The sequence below is a fragment of the Nyctereutes procyonoides genome, unplaced genomic scaffold (genome assembly GCF_905146905.1).
Source record: "Nyctereutes procyonoides isolate TBG_1078 unplaced genomic scaffold, NYPRO_anot_genome, whole genome shotgun sequence".
Lineage (NCBI taxonomy): Eukaryota > Metazoa > Chordata > Mammalia > Carnivora > Canidae > Nyctereutes > Nyctereutes procyonoides.
The window spans coordinates 77043634-77070526 of record NW_026575125.1 but is presented as its reverse complement, the minus strand read 5'-3'; the positions used below and the strand labels follow the sequence as shown (position 1 = coordinate 77070526).

Below are 26893 nucleotides of genomic sequence, written 5' to 3'. Positions count from 1 at the left end.
AGGCAACACCCTTTTTGAACTTGGCCACAGTAACCGGAGAAGGACAAACAGTGTATGTTCTCATTCATTTGGGGAATATGAATAATAGTGAAAGGGAATATAAGGGAAGGGAGAAGAAATGTGTGAGAAATATCAGAAAGGGAGACAGAACATAAAGACTTCTAACTCTGTGAAATGAACTAGGGGTGGTGGAGGGGGAGGAGGGCGGGGGGTGGGGTTGAATGGGTGACGGGCACTGAGGGGGACACTTGACGGGATGAGCACTGGGTGTTATTCTGTATGTTGGTAAATTGAACACCAATAAAAATTAATTTATATGAAAAATTAATTAAAAAAAGAAAAAAAATAAAAAAACTACTCAAAGAATAAATAAATAAATAAATAAATAAATAAATAAATAAATAAATAAATAAATAAATAAAAGAAATCCCAGTGATAATACGGCAATACACAATCCCACTACTTCAAAGCAATAATCTAGAAACCTGGTTTACAATTATCTGTAATCCATCTATAACATTAGATGTGTGTAAGCTATTTTTTCTTCACTTCCCAAGTTACTCCTTTTCTCCACATTTTTTTAGGCTAAGAAAGAAACATAACTCTGAAGTTACACTTGTTTACCATACCACTTCTATCCTGCGTATGTATACCCTTAAGATTAAATTGGTCAAGGGTGTCTGGGTAGCTTAGTTGGTTAAGTGTCTGCCTTTGGCTCAGGTCATGATCCCAAGGTCCTGGGATCAAGTCCAGAGTTGGGTTCCCTGTTCAGTGGGGATTCTGCTTCTCCCTCTGCCTCTGCTCCTCCTCCTGCTCATGCTCTCTTTCTAATAAATAAATAAGTAAATAAATAAATAAATCTTTAAAATAAGATTAAATTGGTCCAATTTTGCCCTCCTTGGTGCTATGTTATAATGAAAGATTTTTATTCAATTTTTTATCTATAAGGCGATATTGCTCCATAAATACAAACTCTATAAACACACCAGTGTCTTAGAATTTTCCCGATGATGAGGTAGTATTTCTGTCAAGGGAGACAGCTAAAATGACTAAGCCCTTATGGCCTTAAGAGATGGAGGAAAGGGCAGCCCTGGTGGCTCAGCGGTTTAATGCCACCTTTAGCCTGGGTTGTGATCCTGGAGACCTGGGATCAAGTCCCTGTGTGGAGCCTGCTTCTCTGTCTGTCTGTCTGTCTGTCTCTGTGTGTGTGTGTGTGTGTGTGTCTCTCATTAATAAATAATAAAATATTTTTTAAAAAAGAGGGAGGGAAAAATACTTCAAATAAGGCCCAATTTTGTTTTTGTTTTTGTTTTTTCCTTTGTGGCATCTTTATTTTTCTATCTGGTACACAAACAAAGTGAACATGGTCAGAAAAATCAGCTGCACTGAAACACTTAAGCCAATCATAAAACAGAGGGCACACGGACATGGATGCGCAGGGGTGGCAATTCCAGACCGGCTTCCCCCAAAGGGCTTGTGCTCCAAGCCCGCAACCAGAGGGTGCTCTGGGAAAGATTGTGCAGCGCATCTCTGGTGAGGAGAGACAAGAAGGACCAGTTACAACAGGGACTGCAGTTGGGCATGAGTTTATTGGCTTCTGGCCTCACGCTCCTGCTTGATGAAATTGATTAGCCCATTCGTGGAAGAGTCGTGAGAGGTGACTGGGCTACTGCCATCAAGTTCAGGCTCAATTTTCTTGGCCAGCTGCTTTCCCAGCTCCACCTCCCACTGGTCAAAGCTGTTGATGTCCCAGATGACACCCTGATCTTGTGCTCGTACGTGGCAATCAAGGCTCCCAGAATGAATGGCGTGAGCTTGGTGAACACAATAGAATTTTTTGGGCTATTTCCTTCAAAGACCTTGTGTGGCAACAGCTTCTCAAAGTCCTCTGGACTCTTTCCTGCAGCCTGCAGCTCCTTCTGAGCCTCTTCTGTTGACTTCCCCGTCATCAGGGCCTCAGTTTGGGCCAAAAAGTTGGCCAGGAGGATCTTGTGATGCAGACCCTTCCTTATCGGGTGCTGGGTCTGGACTGGGATGAGGAAGTCACAGGGTATCATCTTGGTGCCTTGGTGGATGAACTGATAGAAGGCATGCTGGCCATTGGTTCCTGGCTCCCCCCCACACACACAATGGGGCCGTCTGGTGGTCCACAGGAGTGCCGGACTTGGTGATGTACTTCCTGTTGGACTCCATGTCACCCTGCTGAAAGTAGGCAGCAAAGCGGTGCAGGTACTGGTCTTGGGGCAGCATGGCCTGCGTCTCACACCCAAAACAGTTGATGTACCAGATGCCCAGCAGAGCCAGCAGGACAAGGGCGTTCTTCTCCAAGGGCATCATACGGAAGTGCTGGTCCATCCAGTGAGCCCGAGAGCAGCTGCTCGAAGTTGTCAAATCCCACTTGCAGTGCAATGGAGAGTCCAATGGCTGACCACAGCGAGTAGCATCCTCCCACCCAATCCCAGAACTCCAACATGTTTTGAAGGTCAATCCCAAACTCCTTCACTTTGGTCGTGTTGGTAGACAGGGCGACAAAGTGCTTCACGACTGCAGAAGGATCCTTGGCCTACAGGAGAAACCACTCCTTCGCCGTCTCCGCATTTGTAATGGTCTCCTGGGTGGTAAAGGTCTTGGAGGCAATGATGAACAGAGAGGACTCAGGGTTCAGGGTGGCCAGGGTTTTGGAAATGTGGGTCCCGTTGATGTTGGAGACAAACCAGACCCGGGGTCCTCCTGAAAAGTACGGCTTAAGGGCTTCAGTCAGCATAAGGGGCCCCAGGTCAGAGCCGCCAAGGCCGATGTTAATGACGTCCGTGATAGGCTTGCCCAAGTACCCCTTCCACTCACCGCTGCAGACGCGCTGGCAGAAAGACTTCCTCTTCTCCAGGACCTTGTTGACCTCTGGCATCACATCCTTGCCATCCACCAGAATGGGTGTGTTTGACCGGTTGCACAAGGCCACACGCAGCACCACCCGATCCTCCGTGAAGTTGATCTTCTCGCCATTGAACATGCGCTCCCGGGCAGCCTCCACACCCCTGGACTTGGCCAGGTCCACCAGCATCTGCATCACAGTGTCGGTCACAAGGTTCTTGGAATAATCCACCAGAATATGCCAATGGTTGGTGTTCAGGTTCAAGCTGAAGCAGTTGAAGCGTTCCTTGTCCCCCTTGAAAAGGTGGCGCAGGTTGAGCCCTGCTTGCGACGCCACTTCTGCAGCTTCTGGCACTGCGGGCTCTGGGTGAGCGCGGCCATGGTGAGGGCAGCGGGGCGCACGGGCTCTGACGGGCTCACAGGAGGAAGAGCATAAGGCCCAATTTTGAAAGAGGTTTCATATATACTCGAGGATTTTTCTCTGTGTACCTGGTAAACTAGATTTGTAAATTCAGGACTGAGGACACAGCTTACTTTCAGATAAGATTTTTCTTATATGCACAAGACCTGCCTATGTGCTTGTCTAATAGTATATCTTTCTAGAAGCCACCAATAATATGAAAACTCAAATGTCAAAGCTTCCAAACATTCATATTTTAGTACAGCAATTTTCTCACTTGAAACTGAAGATTTTATTTCTCATCCAGATTTCACTGTCATGTTAATATCACTGTAAGTAGGTGTGGTGTTATAAATTGAATTGTGTACCCCAAAAGCTATATTCCTAATGCCTGGTACTTGTGAATATGATCTTATTTGGAAATCAGGTCTTTGCAGAGTTGAGATAAGGTTACACTGAAGTAAAATGAGATCTATATTCCAATCACTATTGCCCTTATAAGAAGAGGAAAATTTAGAGGTAGAAAAAGACACAGACAGGGAGAGAACGGCATGGGATGGCAGTGACAGAGATTGGAATGACACATCTACAAGCCAAGGGTCACAAAGAATTATAGGCAACTGCCAGAAGCTATAAAAGAAACGTGGAACAGATTCACCCTCAGAGTCTTCAGAAGGAACCAACACTGTGGACATTTTGATTTCAGACTTCTAGTCTCTGGGACTGTGAGACAATAAATTTCTGTTGTTTTAAGTCACCCCATTTGTGGCACTTTGTTATAGTACACCCAGGAAATTGTATATGTAGTAAGGCTATGGGTTAGTGTGTCATAATGAAATATGTAGTAGATCTACATAGGCTTGCACCTCTTATTTTTGTAGTAAATAGAGAAACATTATTAGGTTTTTAGACTCTGTCAAAACCACTATGTACTTTCATTATTCAATATGGAAGTTAATTTCTTTTTTCTCGTACTTGGAAAACTGCAACTTCTGGCTTATCAAGACTGAAGAGAGTTAGTATACTTCAAATACTACATAATGTAGTTGCCTTTCACTGCTTAAAGTAGTCCAATTAATTCAATGGGAATTATTTTAAAAACCCAGTATTTAAAAACACTATCACATTCTCTATGGAGACATACAAATAGACTAAGCAATTAAAATGACTGCATTTAAAAATTCTGATCCTTTCATTATGGACTGCTAATCCTGGATTTAAGAGATGGCTCTGATTTATGGGCTTGAGAAGTAATGATCCAGAATGTTCCTAGAGAGAGAAGAAAAAGAATATGGTGGAAAAGTTATGTTTTTCCATATTTCTGCTTTATACTAGTAATGAGATCTCGAGGTTGCTATTATTTATGGTTTTGGTGCTTCTATATAATTTAAATTGCTCTCACTGTTTGCAAATTCCAAGAAAATGTGCATTTCTTGACCACAGAGAGCGTTAGTGAAAACAAAACCATTAGCTACTGAAGAGGAAATCAAAAGTTTAAGGCTGTTCCCTCACCAATGCCACAAGTAGATAAAAGGGGCCTTAAATCAGGTATTTGTTGTCATGCAGACAAAAATTTTAAAATATGCTTAGTTAACTGAATTTATACTTTTAAAAAACCCACTGAATTTGGTCAAAGTGGTTTGTGTGGGTTGATTGTATCTAAAACTTGTCAAGAGTTTTAAATTGGTAGTTAGCCCTGGAAACCTATTTTCTCAAAGGCAGAAAATGAATGGTGTAGTTATCATTGACCGTGGAATAAATGATTATGGGGCTCTTTCATGTAGCAATTCCTGTGAAAAAGGTTTGGGGATTTAGCTGACTACAAGTTTCAATTACTGTCCAACAGTGTGATGTGGCTGCTGAATAAGCTCCACAATCTCAAGCTACATTTGTAATAATAATGAGACCTTCTACAAGCATGCTGCTTTACATTATGAAAAGCGATTTTATATGCATGATTTCATTTTATATAGTGACCAGATTGTAGGAAGTCAGTATCCTGATCTCTATGAGAGGCCATAATTGGCATATGATTTCATATTTTAAGATATAGACTAACATCATTATAATATATCCAGAAGAGGACAGCCATAATAGTGTAAAGTTCCTATAAAAAGTTAATACAAATTGGAAATGTTTATCTCAAGGAGGATAAGATGCTGGGGGGATCTGGTACTTTATTCAAATATTTGAGTGGCTTAATGGAAGAAAAATAAATGTACTCTCTTACTACAAGAGGGAGATCATGGTTTAGCATAAAGAACATTTTAGTGACTAGAATCATAAAATAATTGAACAAGTTGCTTTGTGTATATAGTGAGTTCTCCATTGTCATCAAACTTCTTTCAGATAATCATCTTTTAAGGATACTTCCAGAGGTATCCCAACATTGGGTAGGAATAGATGACTGTTGTGGGGACCATCAGTGTTCACCCATATCCGTGTGTTCCTCTACATTCTTCAGCCCCCTTGAAGATTGTGACATCTCCCTCTCTGTCTCTATTTCCTTCTCCCTTGCTCTCATTCTCTCTTCCCCTCCTCCAATAGATAATTGCAGAAGATCCAACAAAAGGCTCTGAAAGGTCCCTAGGGGATAGTAAAGCCATTTTCATAGAAAGTCACCTGAGCACCCAACCATACTTCAAGTTAGCAAAAATTAAAGGTTTTTTTTATGTTAAGTCACTGCAGTTTTGTGTTAATTTATTGTATTTGCTGGAGTTACTTATCCTTAGTAATATAAGCCATGAGATTTCCTCCAATTTTAAGATTCTGTAAGTATTGATAGCATGAATAAAACCACAAGGTTGTCTTCTAAAGTAAAATTGAATTTAGGAAGTATACAAAAATTAATGTGAAGGCTGAAGTGAGTGATGTTGGCAGGCCATCTGAAACTTATTATCTCATAAATTCACTCACTTGTTTATTTATTCATTCATATATGCACATATACATACATAGAACATTCCCTGACCATCTAGCACTATGTTAATTTCTGGGAAAGAAATGTTACCAAATATCTAAGAGTCAAGTTCACAGTCTATTAAAGAAAGGCAGTTGACAAATTAAGGTATGATTAAAAGCTATACATGCCAGGATAGAAAATTTCATAATAAATTTTTTATAAGGCATTTTTTAAGAAAATGAGACATAACTCCTTCCAGCAATTATGGATCTGGAATCAAGAAAGATATCAATAGGAAGTAATGCTAAACCCATTATTGCTATAAAAAATGTCAGGTGGCTGGAGGTGGGGAAGGGCATGAGTTTCTGCATAAATAAAAGTAAGGGAAATAGTTTTATAGCTGGACTAAAGGATGCAAGGACAGGATAGGACTGGAGACATAGCTGGTAGCCAGTAATCAAGGAAAAATGGTGTTTTCTTTCTTTGATAGGTAATAAAAAGTTACTGAAGTGATTTAATCAGGAGTGATATATAATATTTACATTTTTTTTACTGGTTATAGTGATTAGAATTGATTGGAGGTGAAAGACTGAAAGCAAAGAGATCAGTTTGGAATCCATTATAATACTTGTCCCAGTGAGAAATACAGGACCCTGATCTGAAGCTGTTGAATCAATGATACAGAAGATTTGAAGTAGGAAGAACTCTAAACACTGTTGGCATGATATGCAAGATGATAGAGAGAAGTGTATTCAAGTCTTCCAAAAGTTTCTGACTTGAAAAATCTGTTAAGACACTTCTCACTAACTGTCCTGTAAACTTTTGTTGTAGTAACAGATAACATGTAACCTACCTTCTTAACAAATCTTTAAAGGTACAGTACAGTATTGTTAATTATATGTCCACTGTCAAAGAGCAGACCTCTGAAAATTTTTCATCTTGCATGACTGAAACTCTGTACGCTTGGAACATGAACTTCCCATATCCTCTTTCCCCCAGCCCCTGGAAACCAACATTCCACTTTTTGCTTCTACGAGTTTGGCTACTTTTGATACCTCATATAAGGGTAATCATGCAGTATTTGTCTTTCTAGGACTGATTGATGTCACTTAGCATAATGTCCTCAAGTTTCATCCATAGTGTAGCATAGAACAGGATTTATATTGGTTTTTTTTCTTCCACATTTTTATTTAAAACCAAGTTAGTTAATGTATAGAGTGTAGTATTGGTTTCAGGAGTAGAATTTAGTGATTTGTCACTTACATATAACCCCAGTGCTCATCACAATCGGTGCCCTTCTTAATTCCCATCACCGTTTTAGGATATTCCCCTATGCACCTCCCCTTCAGCAACCCTCAGTTTGTTGTCTATAATTAAGAGTCTCTTGGGGCACCTGGGTGGCTCAGTCAGTTAAGCATCTCCCTTTGGCAAAGGTCATGATCCAGGGTCCTGAGGTCAAGCCCTGTGTTGGGCTACCTGCTCCATGGAGAGCCTGCTCCTCTTCTCTCTCTCTCTCTCTCTCTCTCTCTCTCTCTCCCACTCTCTCTCCTTGTGCCATCTCCCAAATAAATAAATAAAATCTTTTAAAAAAGAGTCTCTTATGGTTTGTTTGCCTTTCTATTTTTTATCTTATTTTTCCTTCACCTCCCCTATGTTCATCTGCTTTGTTTCTTAAATTTCACATAAGAGTGAAATCATATGGTATTTGACTTTTTCTGACTGATGTATTTCACTTAGCATAATATCCTCTTGTTCCATCCACATGATTGCAAATGGCAAGGTGTCATTCATTTTGATGGTTAGTAATATTCCATTATATATAAATCACCTTCTTAATACATTCATCAGTCAATGGACATTTGAGTCCTTTTCATAATTTGGCTATTATTGACAGAGCTACTATAAACATTGGGGTGCATGTGCCCCTTCAGATAACTATTTTTGTATCCTCTGGATAAATGCCTAGTAGTAAAATTGCTGGGTCAAAGGATTAGTTCTATTTTTAACTTTTTGAGGAACCTCCATACTGTTTTCCAGAATGGTTCTACCAGTTTGCATCCCCATCAACAATGTAAGAGCACTCCCCATTCTCCATATCCTCACCAACATCTGTTGTTTCCTGAGTTGTTAATTTTATCCATTATGACAGGTATGAGGTGGTATCTCATTGTGGATCTGATTTTTATTTCCTTGATGATGAGTGATGGACATTTTTTCATGTTTCTGTTAGTTATTTACATGTCTTATTTGGAGAAATGTCTCTTAATGTCTTCTCATTTCTTAACTGGATTATTTTTGGAGTGTTGAATTTGAAAGATTCTTTATATATTTTTAATCCTAGCCCTTTAATTCATTTGGAATATATTCTCTAATTTTGTAGGTTGTCTTTTAGTTATATGGCTTGCTTCCTTTGCTGTGCATAAGCTTTTTATCTTGATGAAGTCCTAATACTTCATTTTTGCTTTTGTTTCCCTTCCTGCCAAAGACATGTCTAGTAAGAAGTTGCTATGGCCGAGTTCAAAGGGGATGCTGCTCTTATTTTCTTCTAGGTATTGATAGCCTCCTGTCTCACATTTAGGTCGTTTAACCATTTTAACATTACTTTTATGTATGGTGTAAGAAAGTGGTCCAGTTTCATTCTTTTGCATGTGGCTGTCCAGTTTTCCAAACACCATTTGTTGACTAGACTATCTTTTTTTCCCCACTGGATATTCTTTCCTGCTTTGTGAAAGATGAGTTGACCATAGAGGTAAGGGTTTATTTCTAGGTTCTCAATTCTGATCCATTGATCAATTTATCTGTTCTTGTGCCAGTTACACACTGTCAGGATTAGAGCTTTGTAGTGAAGCTTGAAGTCTGGAATTGTGATGCCTCTTGCTTTACTTCTCTTTTTCAACATTACTTTGGTTATTCAGGGTCTTTTCCAGTTCCTTTCAAAACTTAGAATAGTTTGTTCTAGCTCTGTGAAAAATGCTGGTGTTATTTTGGTGGGGATTGCACTGAATGTGTAGATTTCTTTGGATAGTACAGATATTTAAACAAAATTTGTCCTTTTTTTAAAAAAATATTTTATTTATGTATTCATGAAAGACACACACACATACACACACACACACACACACACACAGAGAGAGAGAGAGAGAGAGAGAGAGAGAGAGAGAGGCAGAGACACAGGCAGAAGAAGAAGCAGGATCCATGCAGGGAGCTTGCTGTGGGACTTGATCCCAGGACCCCAGGATCACGCCCTGAGCCAAAGGGAGACACTCAACCGCTGAGCCACCCAGGTGTCCCTGAAGGAGATGTTTTGAAAAGGAATTGTATGCATGGTCAAGATGGACTGAAATTGGGAGAAGTGAATTTTACAAGTACACTTGTGTAACATTGAGATTTGGCTCTTCTCTCTGTTAAAATGACAAGGTTTTCTTGCATTGGCTGTCTACTCTTGATAAGTGATTGTGCACAAAGAAGAAAAGACAATGTTTTTTTTGTTTTTTGGGGGGGTGTTTTTGTTTTGTTTTTGATTTTTTTTTACTTTACCTGCCCAGAAGAGCAAGGTTTTTATATTTGTTTTTATCCAGTCTTTACCTACATAAGAGAATGAAAACTTCTCAGTATTAAAGGAGATACATTTTGGTGACAACTCTATAACCTCCTGTAGAATCTCCTAGAGTCACCTTGGCAAAACAGATACTGAGGTTTCAGTTTTGTAATGATCCATGATCCTTTGTAGGCATGTGCCTTGAAACCTTCTGAGATGTTGGTTGGTTGGTTGGTTGGTTGGTTGGTTGGTTGGTTGGTTTGGCTGGCTGGCTGGCTGACTGGCTAGCTGTTTGCTTGTTCGTTCATTAGTTCATTGATTTTCAACAGATTTCCAGAAAGTCAAACACTAAATAATCTCTAGGCTAATATATGTAGTTTACCTGCTATGTGAAGTAACATGAGAAGAATTGTCAAAAAAATAATAATAAGCCCACTTAGATTATTTTGGGTGCATGAATGCTGTTGGTATTCCAAAAACGAAATGAAATTCCTAAAGTTGAAACATGTCCTGGTACAGTGCCATCACTTGACATTTGAATTGTTAAAACGCTGTGTGTTACAAAAAATAATCAAATTTTCTTCTCGACTGCATTATAATGAACTGTCATTGGGTCTTTAACTATGTCCATTTTTGACTGCCCTGTTCTTTACAGGTGGTATTCTGATGCTCTTGCAAAAATATGGTCCAGGTTCCAGAAGACTCTTGAAAAGGACTTTTTTGGTAAATTTTTATTGGAGTTCGATTTGCCAACATATAGCATAACACCCAGTGCTCATACCATCAAGTGCTCCCCTCAGTGTCTGTCACCCAGTCACCCCATTCCCCCACCAACCTCCACTTCCTCTACCACTTGTTCGTTTCCCAGATTTAGGAGTCTCTCATGTTCTGTCACCCTCTCTGATTTTTCCCACTTGTTTTCTCTCCTTTACCGTATAATCCCTTTCACTATTTTTTTATATTCCCCATATATGAGTGAGACCATATGCTTGTCCTTCTCTGATTGACTTACTTCACTCAGCATAATACCCTCCAGTTCCATCCATGTTGAAAAAATGGTGGCTATTCATTGTTTCTAATGGTTGAGTAATATTCCATTGTATACATATTTACCACATCTTCTTTATACATACATCTTTTGATGGACAATGAGGCTCCTTCCACAGTTTGGCTATTGTGGGCATTGCTGCTATAACATTGGGATGCAGGTGTCTTGGCTGTTCAATGCATCTGTATCTTTGGGGTAAATCCCAAGTAGTGCAATTAATGGGTCATAGAGTAGCTCTATTTTTAACTTTTTGAAGAACCTCCACACAGTTTTCTAGAGTGGCTGCACCAGTTCATATTCCCACCAACAGTGCAAGAGGGTTCCCCTTTCTCCACATCTTCTCCAACATTTGTTGTTTCCTGCCTTGTTAATTTTCCCCATTCTCACTGGTGTGAGGTGGTATCTCATTATGGTTTTAATTTGTATTTCCCTGATGGCAAGTGATGCAGAGCATTTTCTCATGTGCTTGTTGGCCATGTATATGTCATTCTCTGTAAAATTTCTGTTCATGTCTTTTGCCCATTTCATGATTGGATTGTTTGTTTCTTTGCTGTTGAATTAATAAGTTATTTTATAAATCTTGGATACCAGCCCTTTATCTGACATGTCATTTGCAAATATTTTCTCCCATTTTGTAGGTTGTCTTTTAGTTTTGTTGACTGTTTATTTTGCTGTGCAAAAGCTTCTTATCTTGATGAAGTCCCAATAGATAATTTTTGCTTTTGTTTCCCTTGCCTTCAAAGATGTATCTGTGGCCAAGTTCAAAAAGGGTGTTGCCTGTGTTCTCCTCTAGGATTTTGGTAGATTCTTATCTCACATTTAGATCTTTCATCTATTTTGAGTTTATCTTTGTGTATGGTGTAAGATAATGGTCTAGTTTCATTCTTCTGCCCATGGCTGTCCAATTTTCCCAGCACCATTTACTGAAGAGACTGTCTTTTTTTTCCAGTGGATAGTCTTTCCTGCTTTGTCAAATATTAGTTAATCATAGAGTTCAGGGCCCTTTTCTGGGTTCTCTATTCTCTTCCATTGATCTAGGGGTCTGTTTTTGTGCCAGTACCATACTGTCTTGATGATCACAGCTCTGTAGTACAGCTTGAAATCTGGCATTGTGATGCCCCCAGCTCTGGTTTTCTTTTTCAATATTCCTCTGACTATTCGAAGTCTTTTCTGATTCCACAAAAATCTTAAGATGATTTGTTCCAACTGTCTGAAGAGAGTCCATGGTATTTTGATAGGGATTGCATTAAATGTGTACGTTGCCCTGGATAGCATTGACATTTTCACTGTATTAATTCTTCCAATCCATGAGCATGGAATATTGTTCCATCTCTCTGTGTCTTCTTCAATTTCTTTCAGAAGTGTTCTGTTGTTTTTAGGGTATAGATCCTTTACCTCTTTGGTTAGGTTTATTCCTAGGTATCTTATGCTTTTGGGTGTAATTGTAAATGGGATTGACTCCTTAATTTCTCTTTCTTCAGTCTCATTGATAGTGTATAGAAACACCACTGATTTCTGGGCATTGATTTTTGCATCCTGCCATGTTTCTGAATTGCTGTATGAGTTCTAGGAATTTTGGGGTGGAGTCTTTTAGGTTTTCCACATACAGTATCATGTCGTCTGTGAAGAGGGAGTGTTGGACTTCTTCTTTGCCAATTTGAATGCCTTTTATTTCTTTTTGTTGCCTGATTGCTGAGGCTAGGACTTTACTACTATGTTGAATAGCAGTGGTGAGAGTGCACATCCATATCATGCTCCTGATCTTAGGGGAAAGGATCTCAGTTTTTCCCCAGTAAGAATGATCTTTGTTGTGGGATTTTATAGATGGCTTTTAATATGCTGACGAATATTCCCTCTATCTCTACACTCCTGTGTTTTTTTGTCAAATGCTTTCTCTGCACCTATTGAGAAGATGATATGCTTCTTGTTTTACTATTGTTGATGTGATCTATCATGTTAATTGTTTTATGAGTGTTGAGCCAGCCTTGGATCCCACTTGGTCATGGTAAATAAACTTCTTTATGTACTTTGCAACATATTGGCTAGTATCTTGCTGACAATTTTTGCATCTGTATTCATCATGGATATTGGTCTATAATTCTCCTTTTTTTGTCAGGTCTTTGTCTGGTTTTGGAATTAAGGTGATGCTGGCCTCATAAAACCCGTTTAGAAATATTCCATCCCTTTCTATCCTTCAGAACAGCGCTAGTAGAATAAGTATTATTTCTTCTTTAAAAATTTGGAGTTTTTTTCCTTTTTTTTTCTTTAAACATTTGATAGAATTCCCCTGGGAAGACATCTGGCCCTGGACTTTTGTGTCTTGGGAGGGTTTGATGACTTCTTTCATTTCCTTCGTGGTTATTGGTCTGTTCAGATTTTCTATTTCTTCCTGTTTAATTTTAGTAATTTGTGGTTTCTGAAAATGCATCCATTTCTTCTAGATTTCCTAATTGCTTGGCGTATAGCTGCTCATAATACATTTTTAAAATCATTTGTGATATCTCCTCTTTCATTCATGTTTTTATTAATTTGAGTCTTTTTTCTTTTTAATAAGGCTGGCTAGGGGTTTATCTATATTATTAATTCTTTCAAAGAACCAACAACTGCTTTTGTTGATCTGTTCTGCAGTTCTTCTGGTCTCTATTTCATTGAGTTCTGCTTGAGTCTATTATCTCTCTTCTTGTTCAGTGTATGTTTTATTTGCTGTTCTTTCCCCAGTTCCTTTAGGTATGAGGTTAGCTCTTGTGTTTAAGGTTTTTCCATTTTTTTGAGGGACGCTTGAATTGTGATGTATTTCCCTCTAAGGACTGCTTTTGCTGTATCCCAAGGATTTTGAACAGTTGTATCTTCATTCTCATTAGTTTCCATGAATCTTTGTAATTCTCTAATTTACTGGTTGACCCATTCATCTTTTAGAAGGATGCTCTTTAACCGCCATGTGTTCGAGTTTCTTCCAAATTTCTTCTTGTGATTGAGTTCTAGTTTCAAAGCATTATGGTCTGAAAATATGCAAGGGATAATACCAATCTTTTGGTATCAGTTTAGACCTGATTTGAGATCCAGTATGTGGTGTGATTTGGAGAAAGTTCCATGTGCACCTGTGAATAATGTGTATTCAGTTGAGTTTGGATGTAAAGTTCTGTAACTATCTGTGAAATCCATCAGGTTCAGTGTATCATTTAAGGCTCTTGTTTCCTTGGAGATGCTTAGAAGCATCTGTCATTTGCAGAAAGTGCCATGTTGAAGTCTCCTACTATTAGTATATTATTATCTATGTTTTTACTCTGATTATTAATTGATTGATATACATGGAAGATCCCACATTAGGGGCATAGATATTAATGACTGTTAGGTCTTCTTGTTGGATAGATCCTTTTAGTATGATATAATGTCCCTCTTCATCTCTTACTACAGTCTTGGGATAAACTTTAATTTCTCTGATATGAAGATTTGTACCCCAGCTTTCTTTTGAGGACCATTTGAATGGTAAATGTTTCCCTAAACTTTCATTTTCAGGCTAGAGGTGTCCTTAGGTGTAAAATGAGTCTGTTGTAGACAGCAAATAGATGGGTCTTGCTTTTTTATCCAGTCCAAAACCCTGTATCTTTTGATGGGATCATTTAGCCCATTCACATTCAGAGTAACTATTGAACAATACAAATTTAGTGTCATCGTAATACCTATTCAGTCCCTGTTTTATGGATTATTTCTTTGGGTTTCCTCTTTCTTTTACAGAGTCCCCCTTAATAATTCTTGCAGAGCTGGTTTGGTGGTCACATATTCTTTCAGTTTCTGCATATCTTGGAAACTCTTTATCTCTCCTTCTGTTCTGAATGAGAGCCTTCTTGGATAAAGTATTCTTGGATGCATGTTCTCACTTTTTAAAAAGATTTTATTTATTTATTCATGAGACACACACACACAGAGAGAGAAAGAGAGAGAGGCAGAGACACAGGCAGAGGGAGACGCAGGCTCTATGCAGGGAGTCTGACATGGGACTCGATCCTGGGTTTCCAGGATCAGGCCCTGGACTGAAGGCAGCGCTAAAACCACTGAGCCACCCAGGCTGCCCTGTTCTTCTCACTTTTACCCTGAATATATCCTGCCAGTCCTTTTTGGCCTGCCAGATCTCTGTGGAGAGGTATGCTGTTAATCTAATATTTTGCCCCTTATAAGGTAAGAAGCTCTTGTCTCTTGCTACTTCAAGGATTTTCTCTTTATCTTTGGAATTTACAAGTTTCACTATTAAATGTTGAGGTGTTGAACGGTTTTTACTGATTTGGGAGGGACCTTTCTATCTCCTGGATTTAAATGCCTGTTTCCCTCCCCAAATTAGGGCAGTTCCTAGCTATGATTTGTTCAAATATGCTTTCTGGCCCTCCGGCCCTCTTGGCACCCTCTGGACTCCCAATTATACATAGATTTTTTCCTTCTGAGGCTGTCATTTATTTCCATTAACCTTTCCTCATAGTCTTTTGTTTTTCTCTTTTTTTTCTCAGCTTCCTTCCGTGGCATCAACTTGTCTTCTATGTCACTCACTCTTTCTTTCACCTCATTAACCCTTGTCATTTGAACCTTCAGCTTGGATTGCATCTCATTGAGTTGATTTTTAATTTTGGCCTGAGTAGATCTAAATTCTGGAGTCATGAAGTCTCTTCAGTCCTTTCTGCTTTTTTCCAGAACCTTCAGTAGCTTTATAATTGTGTTTCTGAATTGGCTTTCTGATCAAATTGTAATTCACTTTCTATAACTCTCTGGCAGATAGTATGGTTTCTGATTCTTTCCTTTGTGGTTATTTCTTCCTTCCAGTCATTTTTATGAGTGCAGAGTGGCCGTATGAGTGAGCTGAGTCAAGAATATCAACCACAACCTAAGTAAATCTCACCCTATATGACTCTGATGAGGTCAGAGACCATAAAAATGAAAACAAAAGTGAGAACAAAATGAAAGAAAAGGACCAGAAAAATGTAAAACAAATTTTAAAATAAAATATAAAAAATAAAAGGCCAAGAATCCCAAAGAAGATGGAAAAAAGGAAGAGAAAAAAAAAGTAAAGAGGAAAAGAAAAAGAAAAAAGGAGAAGAGAAAAGGGGGACACTAGGAAATGATGCTGGTGAAGAAGTTGTAGTGGAGGAGGAATGTAGTCTACCTGAGGGGTCCTAAAGGGTGACCCCCTTGATTCTGATTGTATTAAATTCTGTATGTTACAAGAAGCTTATTTCAAAATTTATATAAACCAGCAATACTTGTAGAAAGCCCCAACATTGACCACCAAAACAAATGAGATAAAAGGTGGTGGAAGCAGAATGGGAATGAAGAGAGAATATAATCTCGCAGAATGAAGTAGCATGGTATACCACTTGGTTCTGGGTGCATGCTGGTCATGTTTTAGAAGGTATTAACTTCTGCCATTGTAGAACAAAATGAGACAGAGAAAACAAAACAAAGCAAAACAAAAAACACAAAGCAAAACAAAAAGAATCTCATATATCTCCCAAAAGTAAAATGAGTATGTTGAAGGTAATCTAGAAGTGGAAAATATATCTAAGACATGTAATTGTAGAAATATGAAAGTCAATAAGGGAGAAACTTAAAAGTGAAGAGCCGATAAAATATTGTAGTTAAGGTGCAAAAAAGGAAAAAATATTGGAAATTTTTAGTTGGATATAAAAATGAGTTGTACTGGAAAAAGGGAGAAAAGGGGGGATACCCTCTAGTTCTATGTAGTATAAATCCCTGGGCTTCCCCTGGAGCTTTCCAGCACGGCTTGTTCAAGAACTTGCTCCTCCCCTCTCCCTCCAGTTGGTCTTCTGGGGGAGGGGCCTGCTGTGCTGATTCCCAGGTGTGTGTACCTCGGGGAGATGCCCCGTCCCACTGCCAGGTGCTGGGCTCAGTAGGAGCTTTTTACCCTGTGAGGCCTCAGATCCTGGTGGCCTCTCCCCTCCCAGACACAGGGTGAAACAAGGAAGAACAACACTGGCTACGGCCCAGTCTCCAGCTCTGGAGTCAGCTCCCCACAGTAACTAATGCAGTCTCCCAGTCCGCACTGACCTAGATGCTCCCAGGGCAGCACGAGTGCGCTGATCTGTACAGCTTGCGGGCGCCTGGTGGCAGGAGAGTCCTCACTGTCCTGTGCTCTCCTTGCCTCCACCTGTCCCAGGGGGAGCGCAGGAATGCCGGCTGTCTGCCCAGTGCCCTGGGATCCAGGGACTCTGCTGCTAGAATCATACTCCCAGGGCGTGGCTCCCGAAGGCAGCAGGGTGCAGACCCCTCCATCCCAAGCCACTCGCCTGACCGACCAGCTTCTCCCAATGCCCTGCCAGTTGCGCTCCAGCCCTTTTCCGAGATCGGCTCACAGTTTGTGGCATGTTTCCCCCCAGGCGCGCTTCCTTTATTGGTGACTCCGGAAAACTGTAGGTTTCACTGCCTCTCCTGTGATTCTGCCCAATTTCCCTGCTGAGCACTTTTCCATCCAGGATGAATCTGGTGCGGATTTTTAAAGTTCCTGCTTCTCCATGGCTGGGCTTTCCTGTCCGGAGGCTTCTGCGCCACTTTAGCCTGGCTCCTCGCAATGTCCCTCCCCTACATGATTCTTTTTTATTTTTTTTCCTCCTTTCTGCCTTGCTAGATGTGAAAACCCTTCTTTCTGTAGTGTTCTGACTGTTGTCTCTTTAAATCTCAGGTCGAATTCGTAGGTGTTCAGGATGATTTGGAAGTTATCAGGTAAATTTGTGGGACCAGGTGAGTTTAGGACCCCTACTCCTTTGCCATCTTGCCACAAAAAGGTCAAAATTTGTTCTTTTACTCCATGACCATGGAATGTTTTTTCATTTCTTTGTGTCTTCAATTTCTGTCATAAGTTTTATCTAGTTTTCAGCCTACAGATCTTTTACCTCTTTGGATAGGTTTATTCACAGTTAACATATAGTTTTTGGTTCGATTGTAAATGGAATCTGCTCTTTCTGCTGCTTCATTATTGGTTTATATACATGCAACAGACTTCCATATCTCGGTTTTATATCCCAAGACTTTGTTGAATTCATATATTGGTTTTAGCAATTTTTGGATGGAATGTGTTGGGTTTCCTACAGAATATCAGTTGTCTGCGATGCATGAAGTTTGACCTCTTTCTTGTCAATTTTTGTTGTCTGATTTCTGAGGCTATGACTTATAGTACTATATTGAACAACAGTGTAGAGAGAGGACATTGTCTTCTTCCTAACCTTAGGGGAAAAGCGCTCAGTTTGTCCCCATTGAGGATGATAGTAACTAAGGGTCTTTCATATATGGCCTTTTTGGTGTTGAGTTGCATTTCTTTGATCTCTACTTTCTTGAGAATCTTTATCAAGAAAGGATACTGTATTTTGGAAAATGCCTTGTTTGCATCTATTGAGAGTATCATATGGTTCTTATCCTTTCTTTTATTAATGTGGCATATCATATTTATTGATTTGCAGATATTGATCCATGATTGCAGCCCATAAATGAATTCCACTTGATTGTGGTGAGTAATTCTTTTAATGTACTATTGGATTTGATCTTGCTGAACATTTTTTCATTCATGTTCATTAGGGATATTGGTCTGTAATTCTCCTTTTTAGTGGAGTATTTTCTGGAATTGGAATCAAGGTAATGCTGTCCTCATACATGAGTTTGGAAGTTTTCACTCCATTTCTATTTTTTGGAATAGTTTTAGAAGAATAGGTAGTAACTCTTCATTAAATGTTTGGTAGAAGTTCCCTGGGAAGCCATCCAGCCCTAGACTCTTGTATTTTGGGAGATTTTTTAGTACTGATTCAATTTCTTTGCTGGTTATGGGTCTGTTCAAATTTTCTATTTCTTCCTGTTTCAGTTTTAGTTATTTATGTTTCCAGGAATTTATCCATTTCTTCCAGATTGTCCAATTTGTTGGCCTATATCCAATTATATTCTCTTATAATCATTTGTATTTCTGTGGTGTTGATTGTGATCTCTTCTTTTTCATTTGATTTGATTTGATTTGGGTCCTTTTTGTATTCTTTTTGATAAATCTGGCTAGGTATTTATCAATTTTGATCATTCTTTCAAATAACTAGCTCCTAGTTTCATTGATCTGTTCTACTTTTTTTTTTCCTTTTATATCAACTTATTTGTGCTCTATTATTTATTATTTCACTTCTGCTGGTTTTAAACTTTACTTGCTGTTCTTTTTCGAGCTCCTTTAGGTATAAAGTTAGATTGTATATTTGAGACCTCTCTTGCTTCTTGAGGAAGGCCTGTATTCTTATATGAGTCCCTCTTATGATGACCTTTGACGTATCCCAATGGTTTTGGACTATCATGTTTTCATTTTCATTTGCTTTCATGGATGCTTTTATTTCTTCTTTAATTTCTTGGTTAACCAGTTCATTCTTTCATAGGATGTTCTTTAACCTACATGTATTTGTGGCCTTTCCAAATTTTTTCTTCTGGTTTAATTCAATCTTCATAGTGCTGTGATCTGAAAATATGCATGGTATGATCGCAATCATTTTGTATTGGTTGAGAGCTGATTTGTGAGCCAAGATGTGAACTATTCTGGAGAATGCTCCATGTGCACTCAAAAAGAATGTGTATTCTGCTGCTTTAGGATGAAATGTTCTGAATATATTTAAGTCCATCTGGCACAGTGTCATTCAAAGCCATGTTTCCTTGTTGATCTTCTGCTTAGATAATCTGTCTATTGCTGTGAGTGGGGTGTTAAAGTCCCCTACTATTATCAATAGGTTTCTTTAAGTTTGTTATTAATCCATTTATATATTTGGCTGCTGCCAAGTTGGGGGCATAAATATTTACAGTTGTTAGATCTTCTTGTTGGATAGACCCCTTTATTAAGATATAGTGCCCTTCTTCATCTCTTATTACAGTCTTTGGTATAAAATCTAGTTTTTTTTTTATTTCTGATATAAGCAATACTATTCCAGCTTTCCTTTTGTGTTCATTAGCATGATAAATAGCTCTCCTTCCCCTTACTTTCAATTTGGAGTTTCTTTTGGTCTAAAGTATGTCTCTTGTAAGAAGCATATTGATAGGTCTTGGTTGTTTTTTTTATCCATTCAGAAACCCTATGCCTTTTTGATTAGAGCATTGAGTCCAATTATATTCAGAGTAGTTATTGATAGATATGAATTTAGTGCCATTGTATTACCTATAAAGTCACTGTTCCTGTAGGTTGTCTGTTTTCCTTTCTAGTCTTTGTTGCTTTTGGTCTCTCTTTCCCACTTAAAGGATCCCCTTTAAAATTTCTTGTAGAGCTGGTTTAGTGTTCATGAACTCCTTTAGTTTTTGCTTGTCTTGGAAACTATCTGTCCTTCTGTTCCAAATGACAGCCTTGTTGGCTACAGTATTTATGGCTGTGTATTTTTCCCATTCAGCATATATTGAATATATCATGCCATTCTCTTCTGGCCTGACAAGTTTTTGTGGATAGGTCTGCTACTAACCTTACATCCCTTCCCTCGTAGGTTGAGGACCTTTTGTCCCTAGCTGCTTTTAGAATCATCCACTTACTTGTGTATTTTGCAAGTTTAACTATGATATGTCTTTATGTTGACCTGTTTTTTGATTTTATGGGGAGTTTCCTGTGCTTCTTGGACTGGAATGCCTGTTTCCTTACCCAGATTAAGGAAGTTTTCAGCTATAATTTGTTCAAATAAACCTTCTGACCTTTCCCCCCCACTCTTCTTCCTATTAGACTCCTATGATACACATATTATTGCACTCTGTGGAGTTGCTGAGTTCCCCAAGTCTATATTTATTATCTAATAGTTTTCTTTCCCTCTTCATTTCAGCTTGATTTTTCCATAATTCTATCTTCTTTATTACCTGTTCAATCCTCTGAGTCTTCCATCCCTGTTATGATTACATCCAGTCAGTTTTGCATCTCAGTTAGAGCTTTTTTAAAATGTTGGCTGACTAGTTTTTAGGTCATTTATCTCTGCAGCAAGGGTTTCTCTAGTGTATTCTATCCTTCTTTCAAGCCTACCTAGTATTCTTATGACTGTTCTGAATTCTTGTTCAGCTATACTGCTTATACTGTTTTGAGTACATCCCTGTCTTTGATTTCTACTTGATTTGTCTTTTGGGATAACTCCTGAGTCTTGTCATTTTGTGTAGGCTTATGTCTTTTGTGTGTTATGAAAGCTTCTTATGTTTCCTGCTCCTAAGAGTAATGCTATAGTAAGAAGGGGTCATAAACTGTCCAGTGCCTGGCACTTCAGGAAGTGTTTCTGGTGTATACTGTGTGCACTCTGCTGTGGTGTTCTGGCTGTTCTTTCCTACAGGTCAGTCCTATTCAGAATTCCTTCTTGCTTGCAGAAAGTAGTGTTTGGACATTTAAGTAGGTATGCTTTAGTTTGTTTGTTAAAATAAGCTTTGTTAAAAAAAAACCCTGGTCTAAAAAAGGAAAAAAAGGAAAAGGAACAACAACAAAAAAAAAAACAGACAAACAAAAAATTATATGTCCAATTCCAAAGGAAAAAAAAATAAGAGGAAGACTAATCCACAAAAAGAGAAAGGGAAATGGGAAAAAACTATGATCGGTAGACTTGGTGTGTGTCAGAGGCCTGTGCTGGTCTGCTGGGGTAGAGGTCCACTGGACTGGCTCTCAGATCTGTCCTAGTAAAAGGTGAACCTGCAAGACATGGTAGGGGCAGGGTGGGGGTTGGTGTAAGCAACTCCAGCCTCTATTGGGGGTGCCGTGTTGCTCACTGATCTCACTACGCTAGTGGGTGGGTGGGGAAACGACATCCCCCCACTCTCTCATCCTTGGAGAAGGAAGCTTGCATCCACTGCTGCTCAGAAAGACCTCAGAGAAAAGTAAACAATTAACCCTCTCCTCTTATATCCCAGGCTTCCATCAGATTGGTGCCCCCATTCTGTTTATGCCTGGGCTGTCTGCACTCCCAGTGCAACAGTTCTACAGTGTTTTATCTCTGGCACAAAGCAGGATTCAAAATTCCAAATCTTTAAAGGACCCCACAGGAAATGCCCTGCTCCTTTCTTCCACAGAAGAGCCTTGCCAAACTCTCTGGTGCCATTTAGTCCCCAAAAATGAGTCCCATGGCCATGCATGTCCTTGGAGTTTATGGTGAAGCACAGTAAAATGCAGTGACCCAGTTATCTGCCCTCTGTGGACACCTCTGTTATCTGCCAATAAACACCCACTCAATGGCACCAATTGGGTCTTTTGTCCTTGAGTACCTTGAAGAAGTAATATACCTCTTCCAAATGTACTCCAAGAAGGAGAATGTTCTTGCCTAGAGTAACTCAGGGAATCCCTATATCATGCTGTCTGTTCCCAGGCCTCTGCCCTTCTTCTCCCCAGGACCACTGCCACACAAGCCCAATTCAAGTGTGGTGGATGCCACTGACTTCCAATACCTCAGAATTTGAGCTCTTCTACTTGCAAAAACTTGCAATAGTCAGTTCCTCTTGACTCTTCAGTCAGTGCTTCTGGGGAAGTGTTTTCCTCTTGTGTGAACCATACTCGTTGCTCTCTCTCTCTCCCCCTTTCTCTTTCTCTCTGCTTTCTTTGCAGAAAGGGTTCCCTCCCCTCTGAGGCACCACAGCTTTCCTCTCCCCCAATTCACATCTTCTCATTTCTTACCTGCCATGGTATCTCCCTCTGATTGTTCAGATTGTTCTTTTAATCAGATTGATTTCCTAGGTATTCAAAATAATCTGAGTTCAATCTACCTGTCTTCAAATGACAAGACAAGCCCAAGGTCCCCCTACTACTCCACCATCTTAACTCCCTTATGTCATTCTCTTAAAGGCTGAATAATATTCTATTGTATATACACCACATTTTCTTTATCCACTTATACCCATCAGTGGACTTTTAGATTGTTTCCATACTTTGGCTACTGTGAATAATGCTGCAATGAACAAAGGAGTGCAGATGTTTTTTTAGAGATACTGATTACAATTATTTTGGACAAATACAGAGAAGTGAGATTACTGGATCAAGTGGCAACTCTATCTTTAATTTTTTTTCAGGAACATTCATATTGTTTCTCATAGCCGCTACACCATTTTACACTTCCATTAACTGTGTATAATGGTTACAATTTGTCTACATTCTCAACAGCACTTATTTTCTGGTTTCTTTTTGTTTGTTTTTGTTTTAATAATGTACATCGTAACAGGTGTGAGGTGTTATCCCAATGGGGTTTTTATTTGCATTCACTTGATGATTAGTGCATCTTTTCATAAACCTATTGACTACAGATATGTCTTCTTTGGAGAAATATCTATTCGATTTTGCCAATTTAAAAAATCAGATTTTTGGACTTTTTGTTATTGAATTGTAAGAGTTCCTTATCCATTTCTTACTTTAATCCCTTATCAGAAATATGGTTTGCAAATACTTTTCCCATTCTGTAATTTTCCTCTTTACTCTATTAATTTTTTTCCTCTGCTGTCCAGAAATATTTTAGGTTGTTATGTCCCACCTGTCTATTTATTTACTTTTATTGTCTGTCCTTCAGTATCACATCTAAGAAATTATTGCCAAGACCAATGTCATGATGCTTTCCCCACATGTTTTTGGTAGGAGTTTTTGGCCTTACACTTAATATTTTAATCAATTTTGAGTTGATTTTAGTGTGTGGCATAGAGAAAGAGTCTGATTTCACTTTTTTTGCATATGGGTATCCAGTTTTTCCAACACATTTGTTGAAGAGACAATCTTTTCCCTATTGAGAGGAATTAGCACCTTTTGGAAAAGTTTATTTCCGGATCTCTCTTCCATTGGTCTACACATATATTATCATGCCACTACAATACTATTTTGATTGATTATCTTTGTAATATGTTTTAAAGTCAGGAAGTATGAAGTAGCTACTTTGTTCTTCTACCTCAAGATTATTTTGGCTATTCAGGGTACTCTGTAGTTCTGTATGAATATTAAAACTGCTTTTTGGGGTAATGGTGGTTCAGTTGGTAGAGATTCAGACTCTTGGCTCTGGTCATATTAGGGTTGTGGGATTGAGCCTTGCATTGAGCTCTTTGCTCAGCATAGAATCTGCTTGACCCTCTCCCACTCCCTCTGATTCTCTACCTTCCTCTAAAAATAAATAAATAAAATATTTTAAAGAATAAAACTGTTTTTAAAATATTTCTGAGGAAAAAATGCTATTTGAATTTCGATAGGAATTTTATTGAATCTGTATGTAGATTTATTTAGGAAGGGGGGACATTTTAATAATATTAAGTCTTCTGATCCATGAACATAGGGTATCTTTCAATTTATTTGTGTCTTCTTTAATTTTTTCAAAAATATTTTATAGTTTTCAGTATGCTAGTCTTTCAACTCCTCAATCAAATTTATTCTTAAATATTTTATTCTTTTTAGTGCTATTGTAAATGGGATCATTTCTTAATTTCCTTTTTGGATGGCTCATTGCAAGTTAATAAAATGCAACTGATTTTTGTATGTTGATTTGTATGCTGCAACTTCGATGAATTCATTTATTAGTTAACAGGTTTTTGCTTTGTGAAACCCTTAGGATTTTCTGTATATAAGATCATGTCATCAATAAACAAATTTCTTCCTTTCTGAATAGGATGTCTTTAATTTCTTGTTCTTAAGTAATTTATCTGGCTAAGATTTTCATTACTATATTGAATAGAAATGACAAGAGTCGTTATCCTAGCCCTGTTCCTGAACTGAGAGGGAAACTTTCTCTTTTTCATTGTTGAGTGCAATGTTAGCCATAGGCTTTTATATATGGCCATGGCCATTATTATGTTGAGGTAATTTTATTCTTCTCTTTTAAGGTTATTTATATATTTATTTGAAAGAGGGAGAGAGAGAGAGAGAGAGAGAGAGAGAGAGAGAGAGAGAAAGAGAGAGAGAGAGAAGCTGGGGGAGGCAGAGAAAGAGGGAGAAACAGATTCCCCATAAGCAGGGAGCCTGATGAGGGACTCAATTCCAGGACCCTGAGATCATGGCCTGAACTGAAGGGTAGCCACTTAACGGACTGAGCCACTCAGGCATGCCAGAGGCAATTTTCTTCTAGTCCTAGTTTGTTCAGTGTTTTTATTATGAAAAGTTGAATGAATATTGTAATTATCTTTCCTGCATCTACTGAGATGATCACATGCTGTTTATCTTTTATTCTGTTAATGTGGTTTATCACATTGATTGATTTCTATATATTAAACCATCCTCCTCACCCTAGGGATAAATCACACTTGGTCATGGTGTATGATTCTTTTAATGTGCTGTTGAATTTGGTTTGCTAGTAATCTGTTGAAGAGTCTTATATCTACATCCATCATGGATATAGGCCTACAAATTTGTTTTCTTGTAGCATCCTTGTCTAGCTTTTCAAAAAGATTTTATTTATTTATTCAAGAGAGACACACACAGAGAGGCAGAGATACAGGCAGTGGGAGAACCAGGCTCCTCATAGGGAGCCTGAGGCAGGACTTGATCTCTGGACCCCAGGATCACACCCTGAGCCAAAGGCAAACGCTCAACCACTGAGCCACCCAGGCACCCCTTGTCTAGCTTTGTTATCAGGATAGGTTGGCCTCATAAAATAAGTTTGGAGGTATTCTTTCCTGTTCAAATGTTTGGAAGAGTTTGAAAGATCAACATTAATTTTTCTTTACATTTTTTATAGAATTCTCCAGTAAGATAATTTACTCCTGGCCTTTTCTTTGTTGGAAGATTTTTGGTTATTGCTTTAATTTCCTTACTAGTTAGAGGTCTGTTAAGATTTTCTGTTTCTTTATAATTCAGTCTTTCTTGATAAGTTGCATGTTTCCAGGAGTGTACCAATTCTTTTTAGGTTATCCAGTTTGTTAGTGTATAATAGTTCATAGTGGTCTCTTATAATTATTTTTTATTTCTGTGGAATCAGCTGTAATATTTTCTCTTTCATTTCTGACTTTACTCATTTGAGAATACTATGTGGTTTTTTTAGTCTACATAAAGTTTGTCAATTTTGCTGATAAAAAACCTGCTAGTTTTGTTGATTTTTTCTATCATTTTTCTATTCTCTATTTCATTGATTTCTTGTCTAATCTCTGTAATTTCCTTTTTTCCCTGCTAACTTGGCCTTACTTTATTCTTTCTCTAGTTCTTTAACCTGTACAGGTAGGTTTCTGTATTTGAAGTAGTTCTTCTTTTTAGTGTAGGTATTTATTACCATAAACTTCCCTCAGTTCTGCTTTTGATGCATCCTGTAAGTTTTAGTATGTTGTATTTTAACTTTTGGTTTTCTCAAGATATTTTCAATTTGCCCTTTTGATTTATTCTTTGATCCACTGGTTGTTCAAGACTATGTTATTTGATGCCCACATATCTGTGGAATTTCCAGTTTTCCTTCTGCTATTTGTTTCTGGTTTCATTCCATTGTGGTCAGAAATGATACTTGGTATACTTTCAATATCTTTACATTTGTTAACACTTGTTTTATGACTTAACATGTGATTTGTCCTGGTAAATGTTCCGTGTGTGTGTGCTGCAGAAGGATGTATATTATGCTAATGTAGTGTGGAATGTACTGTATATGTCTGTTAGATATATTGGTCTACAGTGTTGTTGAAGTTTTTTATTTCCATGTTGATCTTCTGTCTGGATGTTCTATCTATTATTGAAAGTAGGGTATTAAAGCCCACTAATAATTGTGTTGCTATTTATTTCTCCCTCTAGTTCTGTCAATGATTGCTTTATATATATGGGTGTCCTGATGTTTGGTGCAAATATATTTATAGTTGTTATATATTCCTAGTTATTTGAGCTTTTTACCATTATGTGATGTGTTTCTTGTGACAGATTTTTTTTTTTTTACTTGAAGTCCATTTTGTCTGACATATGTATGGCCACCCCTGCTCTCTTCTAGTTAACATGTGCATGGACATTTTTTCTCCATCTTTTTGCCTTCCACCCCTGTGTGTCCTTATACCAAAAATGAGTGTCCTAAACAGTGTGTACTTATCTCTCAGGTTTTGGATTTGGTTTGGTTTTGGTTCTTATCTATTAAGCCACAGCATTTTTTTGATTAGAGACTTTAATACATTTTGAATTAATTACTGAAGGTGTATACTTAACAATTGTCATTTTGCTAATTATTTTCTATCTGTCTTATAGCTTTTCTTCTC

The 26893-nt window shown here is 38.4% G+C and overlaps 1 protein-coding gene and 1 pseudogene across 1 annotated transcript in view; both read right to left on the bottom strand.

Moving 5' to 3' along the window:
- The window catches only part of IL1RAPL2 (interleukin 1 receptor accessory protein like 2), a 677226-nt gene that overhangs the window by 298080 nt on the left and 352253 nt on the right, over positions 1–26893 (bottom strand). The gene's annotated exons all lie outside the window — the stretch shown is intronic.
- On the bottom strand, positions 1588–3252 carry LOC129517476 (glucose-6-phosphate isomerase-like; annotated as a pseudogene).